We start from the raw sequence: 10881 nt of genomic DNA, 5'->3' as shown, positions 1-10881 counted from the left end.
CTTGGGGTGCCTTGGGAATCCCCAAGATTGATCTCTTGCCTCTCCTCCTTCTCCTCACATCGAGACCTCCTCAATCTTCGAACACTTCATCCACACAAAACTCAACAGAAAGCTCGGTAAGGTCCGTTAGTATAATAAAGCAAATCACTACTCTAAGTACTGTTGCAAACCAATTCATATTTTGTTTTTGCATTTTATCTACTGTAATATAACTTTTCCATGGCTTAATCCACTGATAGAAATCGATAATATCATCAAAACAAGCAAACTATGCATCAAAAACAGAATCTGTCTTAAACAGGACAGTCTGTAGTAATCTGAACATTCACCATACTTCTGGTGCTTTAAAAATTATAAAACAAATAGGAAATATAAAAAATTTGTATATAAAGATAGTTCAAAAAGTTTCAGAACCGTTTGACGTTCCAGTAAAAAATGTAAAATCGCTCACTACAGCCAAAGTTTATGTTCTGCACCGCACAAACCAACAAGCAATGTAAACATCCTAAAGGCAAATCTTGGCACATTATTTTTATAATACAATGGAATTGTACAAGGGGATAATTATTTTTGTTTAAAAGTTTCTGTAATCAAGATTCACAAAGTTTACGTGAGCATGAACAAAGTTCAAGGAGCTCCCCCACTTAAACAATGCTTGTCTCTCTCACTTTCACTTTCCTTTTTTGAAAAGTTTTGAGTTCCCCTCTTTATTTTTTTGTTTTTAAACTATATAAAAGAACTCAATAGAAATAAATGACTCTCTAAAACTTCCGGGTTGTCTCCCTGGCAGCGCTTTCTTTAAAGCCATTAAGCTAGGCATAAGGTGCTCAAGTAATGAACCCACCCGGATCCCAAGGTATATCAAAGCCAATTTTGATTAACAATGATTTGTGATTTAGTAGTGAGCACAAAGCAACATATATCATGTAATTATGAAGTCTAACTCTCTTCCTATGCATCGGCATGTCATAAAAGAACAATTCATGCACACAAAGTAAAGGCCAATACATAGCATAAGTAGTTTCTTGCAACTTTAATCATATTGGAAACATGGAGAGGCGGAGATGTAGTTCCTCTCTCAAAATAATTGCAAGTAGGAGCAGCAAGCACATGCATATTATATCTATCAAAATCATCATGTGTAGTAGTAAAACGCAACCTATCAATATAATCCTTAATAGGGCAAACTTCTCTGATATAGTGTAGTCGGGAGAATTCAAATAGATAATAGGACTATCATGCATGGGGGCAATAGCAACAATTTCATGTTTAACATAAGGAACTATAGCAAGTTCATCTCCATAAGCATAATTGATATTGGCATCTTGGCCACAAGCATAGCAATCATCATCAAAATGGGATATTTCAAATGAATCAACGGGATCATCACAATCATCATAGCAATCATCCTTCGGTAAGAACTAAGGGAAATTAAACAATGTATAAGTTGAAGAGTTACTCTCATTAGAATGTTGGCACGGGTAGCTAATCCGCTCTTCCTCCTTTTGTTCTTTGCTCTCCTCATCATCTTTTTCATCCAATGAGCTCACAGTTTCATCAATTTCTTCTTCCATAGACTCCTGCAAAATATTAGTCTCTTCTTGGACAGCGGAGGAGTCCTCAATATATGGTTTAACATAGGCATTAGAAGCATAATTATCAAAACAATATTTAAGTATGGCAAAATTTTCAGATTTGTAAAGAGTAACATCATACGTTTCAATCAAAGAAGCAATTTCATAAGCACCCTTAAAAGCAAAAAAATCTTCAATTTGTTGAATATCATAGTAATTATAAACACCCTTAGCATACAAAGATACGATTCCATTATCACTAAACTCACATTGGTAGGGAAGGTGTTTCTTAGGTTTTCAGAACAACAAGTAACATCATATATTTCACATAAATTCCAAGCATAGCATTGCAAACGATGAATTTTATCCAGTAAAAGTTTCCCTTTTTCAGATATGCGGTGTCACACATAACAAGCATGCTCGTCCAAAGATTTGCCCTCAACTAAGCTAGTTGGGGTTTCAGCCCGAGCACAAAGGGATCGAAGATGATCAAAGTAAAAAGCTTCAGGAGTGTGATAGATTTTGAGTGGTTCTTCTAGCATTGGTGTAATAGGTACAACTAATTTTTTTGGTATTTTGTGTTTCCTACCCGTAACTAAAGATAGAAAACAAGAGCACAAAATAAAAACTACTTAGTGATAAAGCAAACAAGCACACACGAGAATATTCACCCCACGCTATAACTCCCCAACAACGGCGCCAGAAAAAGGTCTTGATAACCCACAAGTATAGGGGATCAATTGTAGCCTCTTTCGATAAGTAAGAGTGTCGAACCCAACGAGGAGCTAAAGGTAGAACAAATATTCCCTCAAGTTCTATCGACCACCGATACAACTCTACGCACGCTTAACGTTCGCTTTACCTAGAACAAGTATGAAACTAGAAGTGCTTTGTAGGTGTTGTTGGATAGGTTTGCAAGATAATAGAGAGCATGTAAATAAAATCTAGGGCTGTTTAGATGAAGATACAACTAAGTTAGTTTTAGTAGAGAGCTTGTTGTCACACAAGAAAGTTATTTGTCCCTAGGCAATCGATAACTAGACCGATAATCACTATTGCAATTTTATTTGAGGGAGAGGCGTAAGCTAACATACTTTCTCTTCTCGGATCATATGCACTTATGATTGGAACTCTAGCAAGCATCCGCAACTACTAAAGATCATTAAGGTAAAACCCAACCATAGCATTAAAGTATCAAGTCCTCTCCATTCCCATACGAAAACAACCTACTTACTCGGGTCTGTGCTTCTATCACTCATGCCACCCACCATAAGCAAATCATGAACATATTGCAAACCCTAAGCGGGGATCCCTCACGCTTGCGCATCACGGAGAGCACCATAGGACAACACCAATAATAAAACATGCAACTCAAACCAATCACGATCATCAATTAACCCATAGGACAAAACGGATCTACTCAAACATCATAGGATAGCCATACATCATTGGGAAATAATATATAGCGTTGAGCACCATGTTTAAGTAGAGATTACAGCTGGTGAGGGAGTCCTGGATTAGGGGGTCTCCGGACAGCCAGACTATATCCGTTGGCCGGACTGTTGGACTATGAAGATACAAGATTGAAGACTTCGTCCCGTGTCCGGATGGGACTCTACTTGGCATGGAAAGCAAGCTAGGCAATACAGATATGTATATCTCCTCCTTTGTAACTGACCTTGTGTAACCCTAGCCCCCTCCGGTGTCTATATAAACTGGAGGGTTTTAGTCCGTAGGACAACAGACAATCATACCATAGGCTAGCTTCTAGGGTTTAGCCTCTCCGATCTCGTGGTAGATCAACTCTTGTAATACCCATATTATCAAGTATAATCAAGCAGGGCATAGGGTTTTACCTCCATCAAGAGGGCCCGAACCTGGGTAAAACATCGTGTCCCCTGCCTCCTGTTACCATCCGCCTTAGACGCACAGTTCGGGACCCCCTACCCGAGATCCGCCGGTTTTGACACCGACATTGGTGCTTTCATTGAGTGTTCCTCTGTGTCATCGCTGCTAGGCTTGATGGCTCCTACGATCATTGATAGCGATGCAGTCTAGGGTGATACTTTTCTCCTTGAATAGATCTTTGTATTCAGTGGCTCCGCACTGCGGGCCAACTCACTTGGCCATCTGGAGCAGATCGAGAGTTACGCCCCTGGCCGTCAGGTCAGGTTTGGAAGCTTAAACTACACGGCAGATATCCCCGGAGACTTGATGTCCGATGGTTTCGAGCCTTTGCCTAGTGCGCCACACGGTCACGATGGGTGTGATTTACCTCTGCCATCGGACAGTGTCCAGGAGATCGCGCCGGCAACCGCTCCGACCCTCAATTCGGAGCCAGCTGCGCCATCCATGGGCAGGTGGATAGACCCGCCACGGAGGCCGTATCCTCAGCGGCGATCGAGCCGAATATCGACCTTACCCTTCACGAGAGCCGTGATGTCGAACTACCGGATTCTTCCCCGGCCACGGAATTCGAACCGCCTGCGCCCGTGCCTATTGAATCCGATTGGGCGCTGATCATGGAGTTTACTTCCGTGGATATCTTTCAGCACTCACCCTTCGGCGACATACTGAACTCATTAAGGTCTCTCTCCTTGTCAGGAGAGTCCTGGCCGAACCATGTCCGGCAGGATTGGGGTACGGATGACGAAGAAATTCGCCACCCACCCACCACCCACTTAGTAGCCACTGTCGATGATTGGACCGACATGCTCGACCTCGACTCCGAAGACATCGATGGTATGGACGACGATGCAGGAAACGAATAGGAACCACCACCCACAGGGAACTGGACGCCCACCTCATCATATGATGTATACATGGTGGACACACCCAAAGAAAACGACGACGAGGAACGGAAGGACGCAACGAAGGGTTGTTCCCTCGAGAAGCAGTCAAAGCGGTGACGTAAGCACCGCTCCAAATCCCGTCTCGCCAGAAACAACGGTCACATAGAACCAGCGATAGAGCAGGGTGAACCATCGCCCGACCAGGGCAACACGGAGAATCAAACCGAACAACTCGACTCCGTCGAAGATAACAGTCCGGATGATATCACACTGGACAGGCACCCGGAGCAACAGAATGCCCATGAAAAGCTTGTTGCCACTGCGAGGAGTCTGAAAAAGCAGAAGCAAAGGCTCTGGACTGTGCAAGAGACACTCAGAATCAGATGGAGTGAAGTACTCAACACTGCAGCGAAGTACGGCGGTAATCGCCACACCAAGAGCTACCCGAAGCGAAAGTTGCTACCTAAATTCGACGAGGAGGCCTTAGATCCCCCGCAATTAGAAAATAAAATGGCCATCCGGTCGGATAGACGACCTCGCGGCTAATATAGAGTGGCAAACGACGCCGCACACAAGCCAATACGCGATCCACGCGAGGGCTCGCATCAAAAGGACGGCGCAACCAGATCCATATACGGGCCACGCAAGCATGCTCCAGTATGCAATACAACACAACAAAGATCCGAACACGATGGTACACCCAAATACAGGGGTGCCGCACACCCCCTATGTTTCACCAATGAGGTGGTGGACCATGAATTTCCAGAGGGATTCAAACCCATAAACATAGAGGCGTACGACGGAACAACAGACCCTGGGGTCTGGATTGAGGACTATATCCTCCATATCCACATGGCTCGAGGAGACGATCTCCACGCCATCAAGTACTTACCCCTCAAGCTCAAAGGGCCAGCTCGGCGCTGGCTTAAAAGCCTCCCCGAAAACTCCATTGGACGCTGGGAAGAGCTCGAAGATGCCTTCCGGGCAAATTTTCAAGGGACCTATGTCCGACCACCGGATGTAGACGATTTAAGTCATATAACTCAACAGCCCGGAGTGTCAGCCCGAAAGCTTTGGAACATGTTCCTCACTAAGAAGAACCAAATAGTAGACTGTCCGGACGCCGAAGCCTTAGCAGCTTTCAAGCACGGCGTTTGAGATGAATGGCTCGCCAAACACCTTGGCCAAGAAAAGCCAAGAACAATGGCAGCATTAACAAGCCTCATGACCCGCTTTTGCGCGGGCGAGGACAGCTGGTTAGCCCGATGCAGCACCAGTGACCCAAGTACATCCGAAGTCAGGGACGGAAACGGGAAATCACGACGCAGCAAAAACAAATGCCGGAATAAAGAAGACAGTCCAAAGAGCACGGCGGTAAACGCCGGATTCAGAAGCTCTCGACCAGGTTAGCAAAAGCCGCCCCCAAAGGCAACAGAGAGGAACTGTCCAGCCTAAACAAAATTCTGGACCAAATATGTCAGATCCATAGTACCCCCGACAAACCTGCAAATCATACCCATAGAGAATGTTGGGTCTTCAAGCAATCCGGCAAGCTCAACGCCGAACATAAGGGGCAGGATACACCAAGCGAAGACGAGGACGAGCCTCGCAAGCAAAGCACTGGGGAACAGAAGAAATTCCCACCAGAAGTCAAAACAGTCAATGTGTTATACGTGATAAAGGGGAAAAACAAAGCGACACTCCCAGAGACACATGCCCCAGGGCCTATCACCACGGAGTTCTGCCACTGGTCGTCCCAACCGATCACTTTTGACTATCAGGATTACTCAGCAAGTGTCCGGCGTGCAGGATGGGCTGCCTTTGTATTAGACCCAATAATTAACGGATACCACTTCACACGAGTCCTGATGGACGGCAGCAGTAGTTTAAACCTGATATATCAGGACACAGTCGGTAACATGGGGATAGACCCAGCAAAAATCAGCCATAGCAACACTACCTTTAAAGGAGTAACGTCAGGCCCAGAAGCCCATTGCATGGGCTCCCTGCTACTAGAGGTTATATTCGGCTTCCTCGATAACTTCCGTAGTGGATATTAACCTTCCACATCGCTCCGTTCCAAAGCGGCTATCAAGCACTACTCGGACATGAAGCTTTCGCTCGCTTTAACGCAATACCGCATTACGCATTCCTCATGCTTAAGATGCATGGTCCACGCGGCATCATTACATTAAATGGAAATATTGAGCGCTCCTTGCGCGCGGAAGACCGTGCGGCTGCCTTGGCAGCCGCACACTAAATGACCTCACTAACTCAAGCACCTGATAGGTCGTTAAGACCACGGACACGGTTGGCGAGTCCGGCGCGGTTACATGTAATTGCTACAGGTTTGATGGCTATACCCCTATTACAATACAAGGGGCTCAACGTGCGCAAACAAGTGGCAATTAGGCTCAACTTCACTCATCTTGAACTATACATATTTTCTTTAGTACAACCTACCTTTTTGCACGACAACTTTTCAACTAAAGTTCCTCTCTTTTACAGATGACCATCGTGCTACGCCCGTCCAGGATATGGCACAACAGAGACATAGGCGCAGACGTGCAGCAGGGACCGTTCCAAGGATTCTTTTTAGATTAAGACCCTGCATAAACCTTTTTCACTCTCTCTTGTTGATACACATCTCCCGGATTCTCAGCACAATGGAGAAGGATGCTGACGTATTGGCATGTGGCCACGTCAGAATATTGCACGTACCTGGACACCAGGGGCTTATTACAATGGGCACTGTTTAGGCTCAGTTTACACCATAAATACCGAATACCTTACGGAGTGTTCGGCGTCGCGAGTTTGGCCTTATATGCATCAGCTCTGAATCATGTCTTTGGTCAAATGTTGGGTTTGCCCGGCTCCTGTGTTTTGCTTCCTTACCTTCCGCTATATCGGCTAAGGCGGCACCAGGAGAACTACTGCGATTGTGCCCTGGTTCATCCAGACGAGCACCTCAGTAGAGAAAGCAGAAAACTGACTGTCATGATATAGCGTGAGACTGGTCAACCACTCGATGACCTACCGGAATCTTCGGGATTCCTCCGCCTTAACGAAGGGCCGTTTCCCAGCCAGGCATGTACGCACCCCGAATTCGGAGGAGCACAGAGCCACCAGGGGCTATATAGTAGCCCCATTGTCAACTCCTCTGGCTAAGTGAAAGTGTTAAAGCATTATAGTTAGGTTGCGTAGTTCGCTGTGCTATCACCTCCTTAATGGACCAAGACATTGGATCAAGTGTGAACATGCATTTTTTGCAAACACCCCTGCATTATATGCATGGGGGCTGAAGCTGACGACTGCAATCTTTCAGGTTATATACATATATACATAAACGGCCGCACAGGAGGCATCATAATACTTTCGGGAAAAAGTATAAATACAGCCTTGATAAACTTAATAAAACATTGTTTTTACAATGGGAATACATGTCATTCAAACATAATATTCTTCGAGCACTGGGCCTCTATCGAACGAGCGCCTTCAAGAACTTCTTCAAAATAGTGCTCGGCAGCCACTCGGCCTATGGCCGAACCCTGCGCCACAACTGTGGTGGCGTCCATCTCCGCCTAGTATGTTTTGACACGGGCAAGGGGCATCTGCGAGCCTTCTATGCACGCCGACCTGTTCATCGCATTAATGCGCGGCACCGCATCAAGGAACTGTTGCACCAAACTAAAATAGATGTTCGGCTTTGGCCTTTCCAGCCACAAATGATCCACAACAGACCTCATGGCGAGTCCGGACAATCTGTTCAGCTCGACCCATTCGGCAAGCCGATCAGTCAATGGAAGCGGACGCTCGGGAACGTTAAATTGTGACCATAATAGCTTGTCCACTTCACGATCTGTTTGATCTTGGAAGTATTCGGCCACATCAACAGCACTCACCGCCAAATCCAGATATGCGTCTGCCGAACTCCACAGCCGATCTAGAGGGGCATACTGAGGATCTCCAAACTTCCTCCGCAACATGAAGGGTTTCCCAACCGCGATATCCCCGGCTTGACGCAGCTCCTCCTTCTTCGCTCTCATCGCAGAGCGGGTGTCTTTGGTCGCTATCGTGGCCTTTTCCAGGTCCGTCGCCTTTGCCCGGTTTTCTTCTTCAAGAAGCTGGCAACGGTCGGCAGTGTCTTTTAACTTTACGACCATCTTGGCCATTTTCTCTTTGCTCTCGCAATGCACGGCCTTTTCGGCTCTTAACTCTTCGGCCGCCTTTCAGGCGGCCGCATTACTACTCCTTGCTTGCTCCTTGGCTCGGGCAAGCTTCGCCCGAAGGGTCTCCACGCTGGCCGCTCCATCTGCAGTCACAACATATTAAAGATACTGGCATCATGCTGCTCTTATTATGTGACGCTCACCAGAAAGGCCACTTACCCTGTGCCTCCTCAAGCCGCTCGTTGACAAGCACGATGTCGGCATCGGTCACATCCAGCTGGCGCTTTATTTTGGCATACCCAATAGTCCGGATAGCCACCGAAGCCTCCATCACCTGCACATAAAGGCAGTTTGGTTATTACCTGGGACCATGATCCTCCGTTTTCCTCCGTTTTCGATGACAACCAGAGTCTCAGGGGCTACTATCTACACAGGGCACATCTAAAAATGTGCGATACTTTTCAAAAATATACATCATTTCACGTACCTCAAAACCTATCAGTAGACTCATAAAGGCTTCATGCAGCCCGCTTTCGGTGGACGAAATCCTTTCAATCACCGTACGCATCAACGAGTGGTGCTCTTCTGAGATAACTGCCTTCACCAGCAGATCCCTCCGTACATCCGACCACGCACCAGACGGTGCCGGACTCTTTTGGTTGCTCTCTTCAAGAGCCGGATACTGGGGACTTCGGGTGGCCATAGGATTATCTTTTGGCCTCGCCGGATCCGGAGAGACCCTCCGCGACGACCTTCAAGGTCGCCTGCTTCTTGAACCGGGGAGTCCGGGGGAGGCGTTTCGCTCTCCATCATCTCCGGAAGAAGATCCCCCGAAAACGACCTCAGCTGAGAAGGTGTAAGATCCGAACTACAAGATAATACTTCGGTTATTTTCCTCAGAAGTAAGGTAGGATATCTTCATTATTAAATACCTTTTGATTACTTACAGCTCGTTAGAGGGCTGATCCCCGCGCGGACATTGTGCAGCAAGAACACCCTCCGAGGCAGGACCCTCTGGCGGAGATTTCTTCTCCCGTTTGGAAACCTTGATTTCCGGATCTTCGGAGGTGGTCCTTTTCCTTCCGCGGGGAGAGAGAGTGTCAGACTCTTCCTCTCGGTTATCCTCCCTCGTGGAGGCGCTCATTCCCTTGGTTGGAACAGGTAGCGATGGAGGCCCGCTTTCGCCCTCTTTATTCCCCCCTTCATCTTCTTTCGAGGGCACCGGACAAGGCGCTGGCTCGAGCATCTTCTCCAGCACCGGATTGTCCAAGCCTTCAGGAAGGGTGGCCGAACACCGGATCATCTTCGCCGTTGTTATCTAGTCCTGGTCAAAGAGCGATTTTTCAGGATGACGTCATGATAAATAAAAGGACGGTGTGTTCGGCCATGGGATTACTTACTTGGGCAGCGGTGCAGTTGCTGCTTAGGCCCACGTCCTCGGTGATGTCCGGACACTCTATTTGGGGTCCGAAGAATGATTTGTACATCTCCTTGTGAGTCAGGCCGAGGAAATTCTGAATAGTGCGCGGTCCTTCCGGGTTGAATTCCCACATACGGAGGGGCCGGCGTCTGCAAGGCTGGACTCGATGAACCAACATGACTTGCATTACCATAACCAAACTGAAATCTCCCTCGAAGAGATCTCGGATGCGGCTCTATAGTATGGGCATGTCCTTGGCTGGGCCCCAGCTCAGCCCCCTGCTGATCAATGACATCAGTTGTGGTGGAGGGCCCGAGCAAAAGGTGGGGGCAGCTACCCACTTGGCACTTCGGGGAGCTGTGACGTAAAACCATTCATGTTTCCACAATCCGGACACCTCTGGAAAGGAACCCTTTGGCCATGGAGCATTGGCAATTTTGCTTATTAAAGCGCCTCCGCACGCTATGTACTGTCCCTCGACCGTCTTCGGCTTCACATCGAAGGTCTTGAGCCACAAGCCGAAGTGAGGGGTAATGCGGAGGAAGGCCTCACAGACGACAATAAATGACGAGATGTGGAGAAGGGAGTCTGGGGCCCGATCGTGAAACTCCAGCCTGTAATAGAACATGAGACCCCAGACAAAGGGATCCAGAGTGAGGCCTGGTCCTCGGAGGAAGTGGGAGACGAACACAACGCTCTCGTTGGGTTCAGGAGTAGGGATGACCCGCCCTCTGGCAGGCAGCCTATGCGAAATTTCGGCTGTCAGGTATCTGGCCTCCCTCAACTTCTTGATATCCTCCTCCGTGACGGAGGAAGGCATCCACCGGCCTTGAAGGCTGTTTCCGGACATGATTGAAGGTCCTAAGCGCCTGACCTGGGCTTTGGGTGTTAGAACTCGAGGCGGGGGAAGGATTCGATTGAGCACG

This window comes from Triticum dicoccoides, chromosome 3A (genome assembly GCF_002162155.2).
Source record: "Triticum dicoccoides isolate Atlit2015 ecotype Zavitan chromosome 3A, WEW_v2.0, whole genome shotgun sequence".
Lineage (NCBI taxonomy): Eukaryota > Viridiplantae > Streptophyta > Magnoliopsida > Poales > Poaceae > Triticum > Triticum dicoccoides.
Note: the sequence above shows the minus strand (reverse complement) of the source record.